Raw genomic sequence first — 23,584 nt, forward strand, 5'->3', positions numbered from 1 at the left:
TTTGTCAGTTCTAACTGACATCAAAACCAACCAGCTATGGGCCTCTCCTGTCACAAAGAAAACCTCCTGAACAATCTGTTGAAGAAAAGGAAAAAACATCTACTGTTTGGTCAACCCAGTGAGAACTAACATAACTGGTCACAGGATAACTCAAAGAAACAGGTGGATGCCTTGCACGTGTGCATGCTTATTTTGCCTATTTGCATCTTCAAAAAAGACTCTAAACTTGTCTCTTCTAAACGTGAAGGATGACTATTGTAACACACAACCAAATAAAGGTCCAACTATCTAGGCCATCAGGTCTAACATACCACAGAGGATTCCCCTCTAACTGAAAGACATAATCAACCTAAAGGAAAGGATAGTTTAGAAGATTTCTTTTAAAAGGAAGAAGATTTGCTTATCCTTTTTACTTAGTTTTTTTCAAGCAGCATATAGCCAACTACAGAAAATGCTGATCTGACAGTTCTAGACTAGAATTATGGAAATCCAGCCTAGCCTGCCCCTGCCCCTCATGCCTTAGGATGGCAAGAATGGAAGTGGCACTATCCCCTCAAAGTAAATCCATATGGGGAATGTTTCATGCAAAGGTGGTATGGGCCACCAGCTGGCAACATTGGGAATGATTCTACCAAGGGTTCAGCTTTCTCTGCTCCCACCAAGTCATTTGAAGGCACTTCTTAGCAAGGTTTCTTACCATTTATAAAGTAGTGACTATGTTTTTCATCATAAGTAACACAACTTTTTTAAAAATATATGCTACATAAAGGTAAGGCATAATGAGCATACCATACAGATGGACTCACAAATACCTGAAAGAAGCAAGGTATGACCAAATGAGGGGAAGAGCAGTCCATTGGATGACACCATTAACAGTCCTGAAGAGTTTTATCACTAATATTCAGCGAAAATTCTATTAAGGGGATCATGCCTGTGTAGTATACTGAAAATTTTTTGGTTTGTATTGAAGGTAGTTGTGAGGTTATAAACTGTCCCCTTAGGAGTAACATTTGTTCTATAGGTGTTTTACAATGTTTTGTGTAATAAATATGTGACTTGTGTATTGCTTTGATTTTTCTCTTTACAGAAATGGAGTGTGCACAATGTAATCAGCTTTGATTAACTTATTTCTCTTAAAATAGATTCTCCAAAAAATTTTGCAGAAAAAGCATCATTTTCCTAAGGGGTCTAGATTCTCAATGGCACAAAAGGCAAGCCAATCAGACATTATACCAGGCATACAATTATAGGATGTGTCCTAACAAAATCCTGCAAATCATACCACACATTATACTGGACTCCTGCATATCTGAAATTCACTGTTACCCGAACCACCTACCTACTGTAATCACAGCATTGTACAATGCGTGGGTGCACAGCATTCAGACTGCCGAGATCTATTTCATGACTCCCAATGCATACCAGATACCAGACTGGTAGATTACTATATCTGTGTTCTCCTGCCCATCACAGTGAACAAATGATTTAATATACAGTTGTAGGATTAAGGCTTGATTTTTTTCTTAGAAAAGGAAAAAGCAGCATGTATCTTACTAAATTTTTTTAATCCCCAAACTCTGAGGTCAGAACTATTTGCCTTTCTAAAAATGTTAGACATATCCTTATACACCTATGCACAAGAATCAAAAATATTTTTCCTTAACAATATAAAATGGTCAAGTCACCAGTAGTGTACAGTCACCTTCTGCAGTGTATCTCAGATTGGATTGGATTGGACTATATTATTTAGTATACACATACAACGATGGTAATAGAATGTTCCTGTTGAATAGGCAAACTCCTGAATATGAGAAAACTAGAATTATTAAAGCAATGTATGCTATGCTAATTCAACTTTCTTGGGTAGATTATGATAAAGGCTTTGATTAGAGGATGCTGTCATATTTTTTCTCTGGGACCTCTGCCTCATTCTGTGCACAGGATGGACAGATGCTCACTTAATGAGCGGTGATCCAATATATTTTTTTATTCTTCAATGCATGGCCTCAGGCCTTATTTACTGCATACACTTCAGACCCAGATATGAAGACAGAATTATTAATTTTCTTGTGAGTTTTTCTGTAACTCTATCCGCATAATCACAAATATTTATTATTTTACAAAACCTCTGCAAGATGGGAATATGCTTCCATAAGTTTCCTTTCATAACATATATAGAAATAAGGCACAAAAACCAAAGTTCAAAAAAATCCATTATTTTGGATGCTCAGTTTGAGATGTCTACAACTTAATGTTTCAGAATATATGGCACAGAGTGTCCCTTCATGCTGTCAGAATCGCTGCTCCCCTTCCCTTACCTTGCAGCACTTTTGTCAGTCCAGCACCAGAGTTGCAGCGTAAGCTTCAGAAAATGAAAAAAACACAAGTATTAACCAGTTGTATAAAACCTGAGTTAAGTGATGTAGTCAATGTCCTGGATCTGAAGGACATACAGAAAGATAATTATATTTGGCTTAGTTGTCTTATTTTTTAAATAATCTTTTTTTTATTTTGTCTTTCCTCATCTTGTTCACCACACAACCTGTATAGTCAAAGAACCATTCTGCAGAAGATAGGATCCTTAATAACATAAATCTCAACCTCCCTAGAGTAGGGCTATCTGGCACACTAAATTTCTTTGATTCTTTAGACTCCATCAAGGAGTGGTGGGTATTGCCAAGATCTTCTGCTTCATGATTTCTCATATATTATATGAAGAACTGCCTTTAGGGCATCTTTAGGGTATCCTTACCTTTTGGACATCTAAGCCCATCCCTTCTTTGGGAGTCAAGCATGCTAGTACATTGCACGAGACAGCCCCATGGAAACATAGTGGAAAACTGTACTGTTAATAGCTGTATCATAAAGCAGAAGCTTATCTGATCAACTGAGATTGCATAACTAATCTTGGGCATTTCCTAACTTTTGAGTGCCTGGCTTCACAAGACTAATTTTTATGGAGGTTCTAGGTACTTCTTTGTAAGGCAACAGAAAAATGAAATTTTTGTCCTATGGCATCATACTGATATCAACACTGGTTATCAACAAGAAAGCCAGCTTTCAACCTACTTATCTGTCTTATCACCTACTAGTTCAATGGGGGGTCATGACCTATTACCAATGAGAGTTTCTCTGTGATTCTCTGGTCCTCTTCTGCACTAGTAAGTTCTTTGAAAGATGCTTTGATTATTATTCAACAAATATTTGCCGAGAACAGAAATCTGGTAAGGCTCAAGAATTCTGGATTCATTTCTAGATTTTGGAGGACACAGCACTTTAGGTCTCAGACCTTTCTGCCTAACTACCAAGCCTAATCTCCAATTTGGGCTGTGTTTTCTGCTGTTTTTCACTATGCCAGACCTCTGTTTTCCCTGTCTTCATCATCCCAATATCATCATCCTAGTCTCTTCACCTTCAGATGCCCTGACTTTTCAGCCCCACACATTTTATATCAGTTCATCCTATTTATATACAGACATCCTTCCTCTCATACTCTCCAGTCATCTCTCAAGTTATTGTTCCCTAGATTCTCAAGCAAATGTAGGTTATTTTTTTAAAACATGGTGGAATAAGTTTTTCTCAAACTTAGAAACAACCAAGCTGGTCTTGCAAATCTTCTGGGGGGGGAAAAAGTGAATTTGAAAGAGACAATTCTTCAAGAAAAATATTATACCAACACATTAATGTTTTGACACAGTCATAAGCAACTGAAAACCTGGTAGTCTAAAGGGAAACATCAAACTAACTTGGCTGCAGGCAGCAGTGCTGGCTCCACCTACAAATCCTTGTCCCTTTCACATAAATAACCAGGTATGGAAATGTTGCTTTTCTATTTACAAATAGATCAGTTTGTCTCTTCTGATCCAGATTTTTTGTGTCATCTGGCACCAAAGGACCAGAAACTGAACAAGCGGCCCCAGATGTGCATTCCTTCAGTGTGAGCTGAAGCAGTGCCAGAGCACTGCAAAAGAAGGAGGTGCCATGGTTGCAGCTCTGCTGCTCTTTGGCTATTGACAGATCTTCCCTCCGGAGCCACTATCAACCCATGTAGTGTAAAAAACAGCCCTGGGGCTGCTTTCAAATATTTCAAGATAGCATGAAGGTATCCGCAAAGCAAAGGTGCCGTTATCAATTCATGTCTTGTCCATCACGATGGACAGGATTTTGCTTTTTCTCTGGAAATGTCGGTCTGGAGGATGTCTGAAGGAACATAAACACAGCACTGCCAAAGATGGAGCTCCTGGTCAAAATAAGAACAACAATTGTGTAATTTACTCACAGTTTTGAACCCAGATTTACTGTGTATTGATTATATTTTTGTGTATAAAACATGAGACAAAGCTGAAACATGTCAGGAGAAATAATGTGAGTTTGTTCTAATCCCTAATACAAGTACAAACATGGACAGACTAGTCATAGTCCTGGTTGTGCTTTCGCACTTGAGTCCTCCACACCAGATCCTGCATTGCCTTGCAACAACATTACATGGCAAACATTGGGAAGCCAAACTGACCTTTCTAAATGTGCCTGAGTTTACAATATAGATGCATACACAGAGCATAACACAACTAAACTACTTTTAGACAAAGTAATCAAAGCAAAAGGGAGACTCACTCAGACCAGAATAACCAAGGCAGTGACAGTCAAAACCTTTATTCTCAGTCTCCCACATCACAGGTAGGTGCCCTAAATATGACTCTGTTAGCACTTCTGAATCTGCTAAAAATCTGTCTGTGTGGGTGAACAATTTTTTAAAATCCTGAGTATACCCCAGTGCAGAAAGGAAAAAATGATTCTGAAAATCACATAAAAATTTTCCACGTTTTTTAGTTTTGTTTCTTTCACAAACTGTAGCACTCAAATATTTGTGGTTTGAAGGGTGAAATGCCATAAAGCTCTCTAACCACCCTAACATGTAGAAGACACTTATAGCCCAAGAAAAATGGTCCAGCAGCCATGAGTCTCATCAAAAGCCCTGTACTTGTCACCAGAAGCAGGAAAATAAAAAAACTGGCCCAACATTACCAAAGGCTACTTTTTGGGGTAAAGAAGCTTTGAAGTGAGGCAGGGATTCCATAGATACGGAATCATGGTATCTGAGGACATAGCTGGTGCCATTTAGCAGCACAATGGTATCTGCACCAGGAGAAGAGTTTGCTCAGCTGATCAGTAACAATGTTTTCACTGGAAGATGCACACATTATAAGTTCTGTTGGTAGAAGTTGAATCAAGCTCTTTACAAGGTCTGAAATATTGCTTCCCTGATACTTCATCAGCATTGTCATTTACCATTGCCACTTCACCACTAGTTTCTTTAGGTGGTTTCTGTCCATACTGTGTGTGAGGGTCTTCCCATTTGATGTATCTGTCCCATGGAGCAGTTTTGCTTTACCAGTTTGCTGTACCAGTTGTCCCTTTCAAATCTCAGTTCATTGACTAAACATCTGAGTTTGGCTCTATCTCTGCCATCATTCATCTGTATAATCGTATTATTTAATTCTGGAAGGCCTTTAGGGAGACACTTTGCATGAAAGGAACCTTCTAAAATCTTGAACCATATAATCAATAGCAGCAGTGTCGTTTTCATTGATAGTGATGTTTTGACCCCCCTTGCATACCAGACTAAGAGCTAATGCTAACTACTGAACTCTTACCTGAGGTACAGCCTGTCCTGATCCTTAAACCACAGCATATACAAAGTATGATAAATACATTTTCCTGAAGTCAAAGTCTGAGTTGCAAAGCACTGTGTAATAAGAAATGCAAATAACAAAATATGAGATTCACATTGTTTAGCATAGCAATGCATATGACAGCAATAATCACATCATTGTCAGAAGAAATGTGGTATATAACAAAAAACTGAATAACTGAAATCTACTATTAAAAGTCTAAGGAATTGCAGCTCCTAAATCATCTGATTGCTTATTTCTAGGCTTGAAATCATATCTCAGCTATCGGCCTAATAAAAATGGAAAGGGGTTTATAATTTAACTAAAACACAAGCTGATGATGAATAATTTATTCATTAATAAAAACTAATAAGCCGACCCTCACAGCAAACAATTGCTTTTAATTTTTCCTTGTCTCACTACTGTACAAAAAGGAGAACACAGCCTTGATGAAGTTCTACTCCATCATTATCTTATGTTTATGCAGAATATCTCACTGATCACATTTTTCATGGTCCATATGTCTTGACTTCTTATTTCAGTAACTAAATGAAATTTCATTTCCTAAACTGAAATATACAATTAAAATAACAGCCAGAGTCTGACAGAAACCTATAGATGTCATGAAAGTCAAGGTTAAAGCCATTCTTCCTGCCTCTGGTGTTGAGGTTCTCAAAGAGAACTCACCCTTTCTGATTGTTCAGGATATTTTAAAAAGATACATCTGTATTAAGGGACAAATCTTCACATTTCTTCTTCAGTCCATCCCCTATTTATTCCTGCTTGAATATAAATGCTAAAAATATCCCTTGTACCACTAAAGGTAGTACCTTGAAACCAGCATGAGGACTTTTTACCATATAGATCTGCATAGGAACAATGCAGGTAAATCTCTCAGGATTGCTTTCCAATTTGTGGACCACTTTTGAAAGATGTACTTAATATTAACTCATAATCCCTATGCGTATCTCATGTTTTTTCCATATGGGTAGCTATGGGTGTGCAGCCATTTTGTTTTGTGCGTCCATTAATGGCCTGAGCACCTTTGGGACCACTTCTGGTGTGCTCTGTCTCTGGGTTGACTCCAGGTGCCACACCCCCAGCAACACCCAAGGGCAGCAATTTTACCAGGCCATGCGCTGCAATCCCGTAATCCTGCCCACCAGATTTGGACCATGGAGTCTGGAGGTAGATTGGAACAGAGGAGTCCTTTGCCCTGCCTTCACTCTAAACCAAAGACCTGTCAGGCATAATCAGGCCCAGATCCTGCAATCACAAATTGGGTACATTTTAAATGCTCAGTGTACAACTTTGGCAAATTAGCCCCTATTTCCAGTCACAAGCAGAAAAATGCATTGATGGAAAAAAACACTGTGTTAAGTGAGTGCAGTTTTATCAGGGGAACCAATGAAGCTGTAGCCCTGCCTTTAGCACCAGACAACACACCATGCACTCCCACGTCAAGTGGTGGAACCACAAGCACAAAGCTGAGTAGCCCACACCACCCTGCAGGCAGACCCAGGTTAGGCATGTCTTATGTAAATATGCATCCACATGTGTGCCGAGAAGTGCAGTTTCTCAATTTGTGAAAAGATTCACAAATGGAGTGCCTTTCATTTAAGAAAAGAATATACGTGGTTTTAAGGACAAGAGCACCTACTGTTGCTCATTGTATCTGGGTCTGAGACAAAAGTTCTTAATGCAACAGATATGTGGAACTTCAGAGCCTCACTGTAGAGGTCAGATTTTAGTAGACAGATTTTAATTTGTTAGCATGGGTAGAGCTCAATTTCTTCTGTTATTTAAAGCTGTAGTTCTCTTTGTGATATATAAATTGAGTCTAAGGCATGTCTATTAGGGAATTAAGCTGAACAGTTGAAAAGACAGGAATGGGGCCATCTAAATTTTCCTTTATTGCAATAAAAGACTCCTACAGAAGACATACAGATAGCATTTCCCAGACACAGAGGGTTGTTCAAGGTAGGGTATGTGCTAAAAAATTTAACGCTGAGGCTATAACATTGGGGAAAAGATATCTCTTAAGAAGTACCAAGGACATTTGAAATAATTCTGTCACCTTTCACAATACTTTTCATTGTTCATAGTTACTTTTCACAATACTTTTCATTGTTCATAGTTACTTTTGTGACGTACGTACACATAGTGTATGTATTTACTTGTGCTTTAGATGCCATAGTTTATTCCACCTGTCTTACCAGAAAGACAACTCCTCTATAGATCCTGTGCCATATCTTTCAGTCCTATGGAGTTGATATAAAACAGCACTAGGAACCCATGCTTAGGTAACAATTTCCTTCTTCAGCAGTCTTCTGTTGAATGTCTTGTTTACTCTTCCCTTGAGTAGGACATGTTTCTATGCATCATTCTGTAGGACAATACATTAAGAAGGAAAATGACTCTCAGAAAGTTGTATACAAATGGGAGTCTCTTTTGGCAGTACACATCCTTTAAAGAGTGTAAAGCCAAACTGCCATTTAACAATCCTGGAAAAAAAATAATGATGTTTTATTGTGCTCTTTGCATCATTCTTATTTAGTAGTGTGAAGAAATAAATAAGTAACAGTTATAAAAAAAGATTTAATTCTCTCAACATCTTTCTGCATAGAGTAAGTGAACTTCTGAGTAGACTCTGACTTACACAAATTAATATTACCTGCTGTGACATACCTGTGCTGAGCTTGTTATGGTTTAGTCCTGCTTGATTGAACCAACTTTTAAAATCACAAATTGTTTCCAAATCATCTGCTTAAGGCTACTTCCAGCAGGCTCTGCTCCCTGTTGCTGCTGTTGCCTGGAGTTATGCTACCAGAGCCCAGCTTTCTGAACCTTCAGAGGCTCTTTGTCTTTACTGTCTTCCTCGTCCTCCTCCTCCTCGTCCTCCTCCTCCTTCTTCTGCTCCTCCACAGCTGTGCATCCAGTTGAGCAGTAGCAATACTCCTTAGCCCTGCTTTGTTGTTTGCCCTCTTTATGGCAATTGCTTGAAATTTAAAAGCCAGCAAGAACTTTCTTGCAGAAGCCATATTGTCAGTGTCCTGGCTATGTTATAAGAATATTTGTTTATTTGTTTACTTGTTTGGTTTTAAAGTATAGTTAATATTTTTTTATGTCAACCATAAACAGCCACTGACAACTATAATGGGCAATGAATCAAGGCATTTGAGGCTGAGGTGACCAACCTGAAGTCTTCTGACAGAGAAGCTGAGCGTCCTCTTTTTAACAAGTGTCACTCCCAAAATAGCGTATGCTCTGTTGCAGCCTTCTTTGTCTTAAATATTTATTATTTTATAATTGTTAGTTTATGCTAATGTAAGGCATGTGAGTACAGAAATAGTCTACTTACTCTTGAGGTAACACTAAGTTACACTAGACTCTGTAGTGAAGTTAGACTAGCTTAGACTAGATACCATAGTCACCACATAGTTCTCCCCACCTCTAATGGGTCAGGATTGTAAGCAGTCCCACCCTAGCCCAGTAGCAAGCATCTGTAAATATTGACTCCAGAGGTTGTTCTCATGAATCCTACAGAAATGAATGAGGGTATGAACATCCACCTCTCCCTTGAAAATCTTTCTGTAGCAATTAAGACTCTGAAAGCTTGATTCTGCAAGATGCAAAATATCTTTGCCTTACTCAGAAAAATGTTTTCAGTAAATGTTTAAAGTTAAGAGTATAACCGCAGCCAGTAACAGCCAATTTGGTGTTCATCTTCCTAAACAGACATGTAAGTCTTTTGAGGAGTTGTGCTGGAAATCTCAGTATTTTATAGGAATGAGTAAGGGATTATGACTTGAGTAAAGTTGAAAGAGTGAAAAATGAGGCCCATGTTGTTTAGAATGAACTCCAGCTCTTCTTCCATTCTTTTTTCACCTAGGAGAACGTGTCCTACTGGTTCCCTCTGTCCTCCCCACTACAGGTTTCCTAAACAAAAAAGCATTCTTACCTTTTTGCGTTATTTAAAATACTCCAATAGCTGTTCTTCCACATCTCCTGTCTTTTCAATGCAAGTGAAAACCGTAAAATGAAGTTGAGTAATTCTGGCACCCAAAGAAAGTGCAAGGAGACACTTTTGAACAGCCAGAGGACACAAAAGCACTGCTATATTATACTCTTTGTCATTCCAATTTTAACAATAACAATAAGTATATTAATCACCAGCACCACTGAAGTTTTGTGTGCAATTAGCATTTCAACGCCCTCTCCCTTTGCTGGGGTGGAGCAGTTCGCGTCCATTGTGAGCTGCTCTTAATTGTGGTGCAAGAATGGACGGTTCTATGATTGCATTTTGGAAACTGGTGGCAGTTCAGTTGTTAGAGGCGAGCTCAAGTTTCTTTGTTTGTTTGTTTATTTGTTCCTGTACTTGTACTTCTGCTGTGTTAACTCATGGAAATTGCTCAGGGACAGATTTAAATCAAAACAGACAGTTTCCATTTTTGCTCTGTAACTAGTAAACTGTAACTGTTTAAAAGGCGCTGCTGCTGGAACATAAGGCATGTCTGGAATGTTTGTTTACTTGCTGTTCTGAGCATGGGCCCTTTTGTTAGGTGATGTGTTGCACCATGGTGCAAACCTCCAGTACAAGTGGCTGAGCCTCTTTAAATAATTAAAATAATAGTGGAGATGAGTTGTTCTGGGTTTTTTAAATAAAAATGTGTGTATGCTATTTAATGCAATGGCTTCAAATATTGACCTCCTGTTTTACTGGTCTTTTAAAGACCTCCACAAACTGCACAAGCACACACATGTAAATGGTTCCTAGGATTATGCCTCAGCAACTTGAAAGTGTTTGTATTTCTTCTGTGCTGGGTATATTTTGCTTACCCAAGCAGACAAGTCCTTTCTGGTTAATCCTACCCAGTTCTGTGACTTGCCCATCCCATGGGGATTTGGTGCATGGAGGTTATTTGTTCTATTAATCAGGAGGTTCCTAAATTCTAATCCTTGGTAAAGCACTGGATTGCCATCTGACCTTGGCAAGTCACTTGACCTCCTTTTGCCTCAGTCAATCCAGCTGGAAAATTGGGTAAAAAGCAGGACTTTACTGAAAAACAGATGCTGCATCTGAGATGAGATTCCTTTTGCAAATAATAAAGCAACCAGAATGAGACTGAAAAGGGAACTTCTGCAAAATGCAACTTTCTGGATTTTACTAATCTTTGTTGCATTTTACATTTTGGTAAGAGATTCATCAAAATGTCTTGTTTGACAACACAATGTATGCTGGTGGATGAATGGCTGATGCAACATTTATGCAAGGAGTTTTGTTTAACTTGAAAGACCACATAGCTTTCTTCATTTAGTAATTTACATTGGCTTCTTCTTGATGTAGGAGGAATGAGGTAATGAAGGGACTAGACATTGATATCATATCTGACTGAGCTAACAACATGCCATGGGCCAGATTCTCTGGCCTACTTTGCTCTGCTTCACTGTTCCTATGGGGGAAAAAAAGGAAGAAGAAGCAGCCAGCGCTTCTCTTCTATCTGGGGAGGCAAAAATGTGTTTTTCTGAACCATGCACCTTTGGTTCAAAGGGAAAGTCTATGCTCCTAAATTCTTATGTTACTAGTGTTCATTTTTTACTCTGAATGACTACTAATCAGTATACTAACGATGTAATTGGTACTATCTACACAAATACATCAAATTTCACTGGGGACTAGAGTGTCAAATGTCCTTCTTACAAATCTAACAGAATCCTGATATTTTATATAGAAAATCAAATTCAGCTCAATACAAAAGCTTTTACTTGAAAGTATAACAAATGGGCAATGGAGACTAACATTATGGCTTGACTGGAAATGACATCTCAATAGAGGGTAAGAGATAATAGATAAGTAAGAAATCATGATGAACTGATCATTTGCTCCTGCATATACTTAATACATTGCCAGAAACGTTACTTGTTCATTTCTGTGCATTATGACAATCACTTATGCTCTTGTATACTGTAACAAAATTATTAAACCCCTTACAGCTCTGTATGATTTCAGTGAGTTCAGCATTACTATCAGCAATTTTTTTAAACTCATGATACTTATTTAAATGACTAAATAGGGGTTAGAGCTTGCCTGTAGGATGTTGAATTCTGAAAAAGAGGTCCTCTATATCCTTAGAATCATTTAGATTTGAAATAGAAAGTGGAACTCAAATGATGGAGACTAACCTAAAATAAAATAAAATGGTTGCAGATTTTGAAAAGCAGAACTACCAAATTTCACAAAAGTAACTGAGCAGGAATTAATTCTGTTAGGTAAAGGAAGAAAACAGTAATTAAAGGAGGCAATCAAATTTTCATTTGGTTTTGGGGGCTTTGATTTCTTTTTTCCAGTTCTTCTATCGGTCTTTTAATCTTGGTGGCAAAGGTTCATATTTATTCTTACTAATTCTCTCTGACAATAAGTTGGCAACTTTCCCTGTGAAAATATATTGGTTGTGTTTTAGGTTGGTCTCACCCTTAGGGAGAAAAGTGGGACAGTAGGAGCCTTTGTTTCTTGTCATAAAAAATATAGAGAGGTATTCTTTCTCTGATTCCGTAAGAAGAAAGCACAACACACAGTACACTAAATATGCTGTGATTGCATTCAGATTACTTTTCTATGCAGCAGGTAATATCTAACTGGTAAATAAGTGGTATGATATGGGTTTGAATGGTATGTCCCATATCATCCTCCCATAAAGCCCCACTGAATAAGTACCAAATAAAGAATATTTCTAACACCTGCTAGCCCATACATGAAGGCATTCAAGTAGTTAAAAAATCAGCTAGGCATTTTAGAAAGAAATTTTTCAAAGACAGGTTTTCTGAAGAAACAGATTTCTTTTCTAGTGGAAAATTCCAAAATTGTAACACTTGTTTTACCTCAAAACAAGACAAAAAAAAACCATGAATGAATTAAAAATCTATGACTACAGCAACTAATATTATCTTATCAAACCAAATATTTTCACTTTTTAAAATAATAAATTTTACTGTATCAGAATGAAATTATTCATTAAAAGCTTTCCTAACAAAATCTGTAATTGCATTAGAAATGGTTCTGTGGAAAAGTATGATCTGTATCTGATGTCTGGTTAAGCTACATTGTATATAATACAGTGCTAGGCACTACACGAGAGCAAAGGGAGGAACAATCTTTGCTTTTCTGAAGAATTTGCATTCTAAAAAGAGAGAACGTGACGGATAGGGAGGGCAACAGATGCATCTTTGTTCCTTCCCCTGTGCCTTCTGATCCCTGCCCATACCACTCTCCTCTGTTCAAGTCTGCATCCCCATGCAGCATTTCTCCCCTGCTTTGAATTCTAAATTCACTCTCAAGTCATTCTCCAATTTTGGTTTCATTCAGACTTTCTACCACTGGGTAACTGATGTGCAGAGAAGTGCTTCCATTTCACTGCAAGATGTCTCAGTTAAGGCTATCCCATGCGTATGGGTTCTGGTATTCTGGCATTGGATTAGCTGTACGGCCAGACTGCACAGACAGGAGTCATGCTTTTTGACATCATCTTCTTTTTGTTCTCTGCCTCTTGCCTTCTTGCACCAGTGTGCTGCTGGTGGCTCTTACATGTTAGTCAGTTTGTCCGATGCTAGTTACAGGGTGTATTTTCCCAGTGGATTCCTGAGCCATATGTTTTCATGTGTTTACAATATTTTCCTCCTTTCTACTGACACCTATTACTCATTTTTATCATATCCCTCTTCATGACTGATGCTACTACATTAAGAAGGGGAGGGGAATGTGTAAGCATGTAGATGTGGGCATGGATGGTTATTCTTTCCATGTGTTATGTGATGACTGGGAAATATTTTACATTTGTCAATGAAAACCCAAGGCTCTGCATTTTTCCTTGATGCAGAATTACTGGGGAGGGGGGGTAGGGAATGTTTGTTTACTGACACCACACTTCCTTGGGTATTATTTCCTTCAGATTTTATTTTGGACATTTAGGTAGTTGCTACTGATAACATGTTCTGGTGAGCAAAATGAAAAACAATTCAGGTTATTGTATTTAACCTGTACAGTGTCTTTAAGTGAGAGCTGGGGGTGTTTGACCCTATCTGGGTCAGGCTCTGAGGAATTAACCAAGCAGTAAACTCTAATATCCAGCTTGCCTATCTTCCTGATAACCTGACTGCATTCACTGTATAACTGCACAGCTTTCTGATAAAATTCACCTTGTACTCAGGACCAGTCTCAAAGGGGAAAAAAAACCCTCCCCTGTTTTCCTGGGGGGAAATATTTTATGCTTTCTTCTGGGCACATACAGAAAATAATAACATTTTAGCAATGTCACTTTCTAAAGAAAAATCTATGTTTTCTCTAATTGATGCAACAGTTATTTCATTGGAATGGCCTTCAACTAATTTTGGTTTTAATTTATCAGTAATTAAATGATCTATACCTGATTGTGTGCATGTATAAAAAACATATACACATGCATTTTTTTACCTATCAGGTAAAGTTCTCTATCAACAGTCAGTAAATCACATTGGGCTTCTTTTTTTTCTCCTTTCTTTTCTTTTTCTTGATCAAGCAAACAGAATGTCAGTGCAGGGAAAAATCTTACTGCCTGTTTAAGTTAGAACTCTTCCACGTGCCTCTTACTGTCTTGTAGAATTGATGGAGTTTGGGATCTTGTTCTGTCTCCTTTCCTTTTCTGGTATATTTCTATTTAAAGTCTCCCTGCCTGATAAAATGCCTGTGTTTAGTGGCTCTGGCTCTAGCAGTTTCATCTCCTGTGAGAAAAATGAAGGCTTCGTACAAGAAACACGTAGAAAATAGCTACCTCACATCAGTTCTCTGTAAGGCTTAATTCTTAGGGCCTCATACAGTGTTCAGAGAAGTAAGCGCACTAGCCACTGGATCAAGCCTTTACTTTATGCAAAGATCTACCAAGATCCCCTAAAGGAAGATGTGAATGATGTTCAAAGAGACTCACTCTTGTGTTATTATTTTTATTAGGATTATTGTTAGCATTCCTATCTTATTTTTCTTTAAAATCATCTTCCACCACACCAGCAGAGAGGTAGAAAAAATAGTGTCCTTTTCACCCAGCTCCCAGAATGTGTTTTGGGACAAGCTGTAGTGATTATAGAGCAACATCAAGTAAGTATTAGCATGATTAGACTGCCATGTCTTAGATATCACACCATTCCCAGTACTCTGGAGCCTATATATTCCTGGCAGCTCCCCTATGAAGGAAGTAGTTTGTGTGTTGATGGATACCATGCAAATTGTTCTGTCTGAAGGAGCTCTTGCACAATCAACCTATTTGAGAGGAGAAAAAAATGGATTCCCTCTGCCTGTGTAATGCTGTCACTCAAACCACACCTAAATATCAGTAGGAGACTGAAAGTTTGGGGAACTGTTGGTTTTGGCTAGCAATTACTATGCAGCATACAGCCAGATCTTGAGCTCAGTGGCATGAGCATAAATCCAAAACTCAACTGAAATGGCTTAAATACTCCAGGTTTACACCAAACCAGTGTAATCAGAATGACCTAACTGCGCACGTGACCATCTAAGAAAAAGAAAAGCACACTAAAATTATTTGTGTAAGTGCATGTGAAATTTTGAGGAGCAGTGTCTGCTTTGCATACTTTGCGTTAGTATTTACAACTATTTAAAGAAAGCTACCAGTCTTGTCAAAGCAAATTAACTTGTTCTTTGAAAATCAGTCTCCCTTTTTTTTAGGTGTATACTGTATATCCTCACACATTTTTTGCCACTGATGGTTTGACACGTTTTTATCTCCATGAACAACAAAGCCATGTATAATTCCATGCAATTGTCTTTTAAGATATGAAGGGAAAAAAACCCTAATTTACAACACAAATATATTAGGTTTTTATATAAAAAACATCACATGTATTGATCAAAATGACTTTCTTTACAATATTTGATGCTTAAAAGAGAACTAATTGTATTACATGTTATAAGTGTACATTATCCCATTCAAGCTGTGCCAAACAGGAAAATTGACAAGAAAGCATCTACACTGGAGTTACATACCTCCAAGTTGTAATCAGATAACAGAGTCTATATACTGAAGTAATATTATCCTAAAGGACCTTTTCAGATACTGCCTAACAGGAGTTTGTAATATCTTTATTAATCTTTAAGTAGATTAAAAACACCTTCCACATATATCTTGCATTTTTGAACCTCTTTGTTTCTGAATATATTTGTTAAGGCTAGACAATTTTTGCGCATAATGAAACTGTTACTCGTATAATTCAAAAACCTAAAGTAGGACAGTTAATCTAAAGCACATCCATACATACTTATAAACAGTACAGGATGAAAACAAAATTGTCATGTATGCATACACAGCATATATATTCTATAATAAACTCTTCCTAATCAGTTGTGCACTTTATAAAACAATGTAAGAGAAATGACAATGCTGTCATTTGTATATTCTCCCTCAGTTCTCTAATGGAAAGCTTTTTTTTTTCCTTGCCAACTCATTCCTGACAATGTTAATGATTCACTATAAAGCAGCTTCTGTGCTATGATTTGTGACATTCAGGATGGTTAGATGGGAGGACTAGGCAGGTTTCTGGGGAGTGTTTTGGATGCAGAAATGCCTTGAAGATAGCACTTTATTATATTTAGGACAAGTATGACATCCCACTTCAAGGAAAAGGCCCCTATACATATTGAGAAGGGATTTCTATGGTTTAAGTGGGGAGGAGAAGGTTAGTTTAAAAGAATGCCTCTGTGTTTTTTGAGACGACATAAAGATAGGAGGTAGAGAAATGGAGGCAGGAGGCAGAAGGATTATGGATAATGGAAGAATTTTGCCTGAGGGTATGTGCCTGCTTTGCCTATTCCTGTATAACTAGAATATTTATAATTCAAATACTTATCTTTAATAATTAAAAACCAAGGAATATTAAAGACAAAAGGTAGAGAATATTATGTACACATATGTAGGCATCATGCATTAAATCCCTACAGTTGCAAAATATAGCAAGAGGTAGATTTAAAGGAGGTTAAAAAAGTGAATATTTTAAAATGTCTTGAAAAAAGAATTTCTAATTCACTCCAGTTCTGCCAGAAGTGATACCCCTTACTTCTTATTTCCACACATAACTAGTCATGGGGAGAGCTACTAAAAATACACTGCATGGTGGCTTGACATCAGCACATCAACAATTAAAAAGTGGATACAAATATTTCAGGTTTTCACAACCTTAAAAGTTTTGCTCATGATTTATGAAAACATGAGATTTGCCAGGGCAATTGCATTTTGCTTTTACAGGACACTTAGTTACATAGCTTAAGTAAACTGCTAGTTGCAACAGAATGTAATATTCTACCACACTCAGTAACACCCTCTGATCTGCTTTCCGCAGACAGCAAAGAAACAAAGAAAAACAGTCATTGCTGTGGATAGAGAAGAGTGTTTGAAAAGAGAAAGAGACCTCAAATATGCCCCTAGGTATTATAAAGCTGTCAATTACAAGCAGAAAAACAATACAAAGGCTGCAACAAATAATTTATGAAAAGAAAACTATGCAAACAAATAATAACAAAAATTAATCCATTAACTTTAATTTGGAAGATGCCATTTCAAATATTATAAATTAATGCAACTAAATCAGAAAGGCTATGGTTAAAAATATTTCAGAAACAGAAATCTTGGAAACCAAAATATGAGTAAATCAAAAATTCAAGTCAAATTTTTCACTAAGGGCAAAGTAGTTCAATTTTGAAGTATGTTGCCTTTATGAAAGTGAATTTATGGATGATAGCTTAAACTAATGCTTGAAAATCAGAGGTGTTAATATTTACACCTCAGCTCATTACAGCCAGGAAAAGATTAATGAAGAATTAAACATCCAAGTCTCTTTGCTTCTCCATCAAACAGAGTAATCCCTAGCTGAACATTAACGCAATCTGACAATAATAAGGAACTCTTCTTCTACATATATATGTGTATGCATATTACATATATATAATGTAAGCTTTAAAACAGATGCTAGCACACTTGATTACAAGTTTAATATACTTACTCTGATACCAAATTACAACTAATGGATAAGACTAGTGAAATCATTATTCCAAATGGAGGAATCTGTTCATAATCTAAAAATATATCAGAAAAAGTAGTGAAATGCTATTGTTGAAATATAAGTGCATCCTATATAATCTACTTCACCAACCTCTGCAGGTTTAGACTGACCATGATATTGAACTGTGGCTTTTAATAGATGCCTGAAATATTGCAGATCAAATAAAGACCTGTGAAGGTCACTGTTTTTAAAGTACAAATGTCCAAACAAGATTTTTTCTATGGTTTTTTGGTTTTGATTTTTTTTCTTCTTTCAAAAAAAATCAGGAATTTTCTTTTAGGACATGAACCACAACCTATCCCAGTCAATGAAGAGCTCTCATTGACTTCACTCAGTTTTGCTTCATGGAACAGAGAAACAAGAGAAATATTTTTATATCATTTTAGGATTTATAGTGTGAGTGTTAAAATTGTCTGAAAAAGGCATGTATAGGTAATAAGGGAATACAATGCCACTGGCATTATCTGTTCAATGCCAAAGTGAGAAAGACTTTCTATATGGTTGGGACCTGCTATACTGCATGTAGTACTGGTGAGGTTAATGGTAACTAGCCATTCATGGGGTGAACCCAGGACAGTGACTTTGCTAGCCCAGTACAGGTAGCCTGAATGTGTCCTGCCTTAAACTTGCATTCATCGTGGCATAGGCTCAAGGCAAGCAAAGAATAAGTTGGCTGCCATCTGTGCCCACATCCTGTCAACACAGGTTGATGATGGTTAGTAATAGATGGGAAAGATATGTGATGCTTAATTAATTATATTTGACTGCTGTGCTCTTTTTTTTGTTTTTAATTTATTTTTGCTGTGTGCATTTTAAGTTTCTAGTAATTACAAGCTTTTATTTTTGGGGAGTGCTTTCGTGAAGACCTGTTGAAAGCAATTTTATACTAGTTAATCCAAATCCAGATACTACCTGTTTATGGGCTTTGTATTAAGGGAGTGGTGTGTTTGAAAGTTTTCACTTTAAATTAAACTCAATTTCTTAATTTATGCATGTCTGTTCATCTGAAAGGCCATTATTACAAAGAAAAGGAAAATTTTTTTGACAAATGCATACAGATCAATATAATAGCTGAAGCAGACCATAAATGAAAAGCTGCAAAACCTCAGTGTATTCCTCCATCCAAACACAGCCTAGCTCCCTTTCCTGAATCTGTATTTGTCTATGGAATATTTTCATCACAGAATCACAGAATCATCTAGGTTGGAAAAGACCTTGAAGATCACCTAGTCCAACTATTAACCTAACACTGACAGTTCCCAACTACACCATATCCCTCAGCACTATGTCAACCCAACTCTTAAACACCTCCAGGGATGGGGACTCCACCACTGCCCTGGGCAGCCCGTTCCAACGCCTAACAACCTGTTCTGTAAAGAAATGCTTCCTAATATCCAGTCTAAACCTTCCCTGGCACAACTTGAGGCCATTCCCTCTCATCCTATCACTTGTTACTTGGTTAAAGAGACTTATCCCCAGCTCTCTGCAACCTCCTTTCAGGTAGTTGTAGAGGGTGATGAGGTCTCCCCTCAGCCTCCTCTTCTCCAGACTAAACAACGCCAGTTCCCTCAGCCGCTCCTCGAAAGACCTGTCCTCTAGACCCTTCACCAGCTTCGTTGTCCTTCTTTGGACACACTCAAGTAATTCAATATCCTTTTTGTAGTGAGGGGCGCAGCCTTTCTGTGTTTCATACCACCTATTTCTTCAGCCCAGAAAGCTATCTCTAGTCCTTCTTCTTTCCTGGTACTTTTGCAGTCATGTCATCTTCAACATAAAGAAAGGTCACTGTTGAGCTTAACCCTCATGGCTGCTCCAACATGCACCTACCAGTTCAAGAAAAGAGAATTAAAAGAAAAAAAAATATTAAGGAAAAAACATCTGGGTTTTGGGGTATGGAGGCAAAAAGAAGGTGAAGTCCAAACAAACCCACTCTTCCCAATATACAATCCTGTCTGGGCTGGGTTTTTTGGTTGGTTGGTTGGTTGGTTTTAATTAGCCAACATATTAAGGACTTAATGATAATAGGATGTCCTGAATGAAAAACAGAAGCAGCTAAGCCTGCATCAGCATGCGTGCAGGAGGAATACATGACATGAGGCAGTGCATCAATGAATGGAGTGAACATCTAGATTGCCAGCCAGATGACGAGATGGACCTGTTTGGATACTTGAAAAGTATCCTGCCTCAGATGAGAAAAAGGAGGAACTCTGAGGAAATGCTGAACTAGACAGTGAGCATTCAGTAGCACAAAAGTGACTTTACCAATGCCATACAGGATTTCAGTGAAGTGACAGAGTAAGGGAAGATGAGCTTTTGGACTCATGGGTTGCAATGGCTGTGGACTTCAGCAGAGACTCCACAGTTTGTCAATGGCTGTGGACTTCAGCAGAGACTCCACAGTTTGTATCCTGGAGATTTTTCAACTGCTGGCAAGCAGTTGGTAACACTGGAGCAACAATTGTTGTTATTCACAAAATTCTGTATTCTTTACCTGTTAAGCCTGCCATGCTATGAGTATTAAACACTGTAAAATTGCCTTTTGAAATATGCAGTATTTGTCTATGTGAACCTTTTCCTATCTTGATGGCCACTTTGTAACATTCATTTAGGACAGACAGCGAGAAGATAAATTATTTTAAAAAATGAATAGCATAGCCACTGCCTGAAGCTGAACACACTCAACTCTTAAACATCTTTTATAATTATAACATGGAAAACACCTTCCTTTTAAAATTAGATGATTACAGATGTAGCAAGTGGCTGCCTATGTGAGTTCGCTCAACTACAGGTTCTCAGATATCTTCTAAATAATCCAGGCGAGGGGACTGAGCCTATGAGGATGTGAACAAGCCTGCACTGAGATAGATGCAGTCTGTTCCCGGAATTCCTCTTCAGTATTATCCCATCTTTTTTTCTGCATGTCACGTTGCTGAGTACAGAATAGGTCATGTGTATTGCAAGCTCTTCATCAAGGCATTGAAAAACTGTGGTCAAGTACCCCTGAGCAGAGACACTCCCAAATACACAGGTAAGTTGCTGAACATTTGATTTACATCCTCAGTTTCATAGTACAGCTGCTGGAAGTGTTTGATCTACACTCAGCAAAGCAGTTTGGTCCAGTAATGGGTCAGTGCCACCAGTTGCTTTCCCATGGCCTAATAATAGTAGATATTTTTATGCTAAATCATACTCATGTGAATATCACCTCCAGAAATGAGCAAGAATCCTGGTATGCTCCTCTCTGGTTATCCAGCTGCATGTATGAAGGTGATCTTTGGTTTGGCAAAGAGCAGGGATTTGCTATGTTTGTACTTGAACAGTGCTCATGAGAACTGAAAGATTAAATGTGAAGCAGGGAGAAAATTGCATGGCTATAAGATTCTGGAAAATAAGGAAATAAATAGAGGGTAAGCAGGTAGAAGTGCCAGAAGGTACAGATACAGGTAACTGTAAACAAAAGTTTACTAATGAATTATTTATAGATCGGTCCAGGTACTCCTAGCAAATTACATCTAAGCTGCAAAACTAATACAATTCACCCACACTTTCAGGGGAGCTGGTCTGCTCAGACTTAGTGCATATTACTGTGATATGTATAAGGGTAGATGGTAGCAGGGTATGGATACCTACATATGTGTAGACAGACCCTCAGTTCATACACCCAATTTTATGCCAGAAACCACCGATGTCTAGAATGAAAATGAAGGAAATTGGCAGGACATCATGGATTCCAAGATATTTATAAACTTGGAAAGCTTTAACAATGTAAAGCTGTCTTAAGAAGGAGCCAACTACTGAGAATGCTGGCAGCCTGGAAGCTAAAAAGCTCTGTATGTTCATCTATAGATATGTTTGAGCATGTTTCAGCATATTTGTGCTGCTCTTGTAATATACTAAAACTCAGAGCATATCCCTCAACCTGTCAAGAGCCAAGTCCATTGTTGCCTTTGGTATTAGATTTCTGGTTTTCCCTTTCACCATCCCACCCCAAACTCCTCATTAGTGCTATGTTGTTTGTATAGAAATTGAAATGACCTAAAAGAAAGGTGTGTGTTGACCAACAGAACATAATAGTGCTTTCACAACTCCTGCATGACTTTTTCTTGATAAAGAGAAGAAAACTCCAAGCTCTTAAATTAATGAAAAACCTCTGATGTTATTATGATAACAATAATCCACCTTCTAAAAATAACGTGCTAGAAAACAGCTGGGTATTTATGGAAGCCTGTCCAACAGAGAGCATATAGACACAAACACTCATGGTCTTCCATGATGTGACACACCAGCTGAAGTAACTGGGAAGGCTTTATGTTAGCATCTAAAGGGATGTTGCCCACGGCTAGAACACAGTGTATATGCTCAAACATGCAACTTTCATTCAAAACAGCATGTGTGTAAAGAATTAAGGCACCAAGAGACATTTAAAAAAAAAAAAAAAATTAGTTGCCTAATTGCCAATGTTAGTCTGAGTAATAAACAAAATGTTTTAGATACACTAAATTATAGAGAGCAATTATATATGATTAGTAACACATCCAATAGAATGATTCATATTACTGGAATGTTAAAAATCTCTGGCTATATCCAGTTAGGAAAAAGGAAAACTAAAGGACAAGCAGTGGATAGTGTACACTAAAGATAGCATTATCTCCTCTAAAATTATTGACAAAGTAGAAAAAAAAGGACTTGGAATGCTTATTGATCAACATATTAAATGATAAATCATGAGATGGAGTACTGGTGCAGGAGTCAGCAGCAGTACCAGATTGAATTTAGGAAGAGGATGAACAGCTCTTTAAAAATCTATCTGAGCTGGCTAGGTAGAAAAATTGCATTGTGAAGGATGCTAATCAGGAGTTATGTGCAGGAAATTTTACCCAGTGAAATATCCTTGGAGTCTCTGAAAACTCTCGACAACTTTCCAATTAAAAACTATTTAAAGAAATTCAAGAAAGTTCTAGAAGTGATTTTGTTCTTATGGCTAATGAATGATTTGCTGACAGTTATCAAGGTAGTAGTGGGCACAGTATAACTTCATTTTTATGTGCAAACAAACTGCAGTCCCATCCGGTAGTAAAACAGCCAGCAGCCCTTCAGCAATGATATATCAGGCTGTATTTTTCTTTCCATCTTGTCTTGTCTCTGTTTGAGTTAGGAGCTCCCAGCTCTTGCTGATTTCAGAACTCAGTAGGAACTAAGAACAGGGAAACACTACCTTTCTCAAGATCTCATGGCTCATCGCTCATGGCACTGGACCAGCCCTGCTATGTGACATTCAAAACCTCTCCATTTATCACTCACGCTGAGGGTGGCTGACCCCTGGTGCAGGAGATATACACATATATTCAGCCAAAACCAGCTTTGAGCAGATTTGAGAGGAATAGTACATTTAAAATTATAATTGGGAATGGTCTAAAAATACCTTACAAATTACCAGAAAAGAAAAAAAGAAAAAAAGAGAAAAAAATGAAAGAAAAAGAGAAAGAATAAAATATGTTTAGTCACAGAACAAAACAGAAACTTTGTTTCAAAACTGAAAACTGTCCCAATCAGGAGTCAAAAGATTCTGAAATAAATAAGTAAGGTGGAAAAATGAGACACTGATTATAGTGAATAAAAATCAACAACAGTATAATGCAAATAACTGAAAGATCTAAAAACTCTATGTCCCATGGTGTTCATAAAAATGTTGTTGGTTTTGTAATATATCATAAAATATAGTACCTAGCAATGACAGATGTCTACTATGCAATGAATGTAAAATTATCAGTCTGCAGAAGAGGAAGAAGCATTCAACAAATATTTATATTCTG

The sequence above is a fragment of the Strix uralensis genome, chromosome 4 (assembly GCF_047716275.1).
Source record: "Strix uralensis isolate ZFMK-TIS-50842 chromosome 4, bStrUra1, whole genome shotgun sequence".
In the NCBI taxonomy this organism is placed as follows: Eukaryota; Metazoa; Chordata; class Aves; order Strigiformes; family Strigidae; genus Strix; species Strix uralensis.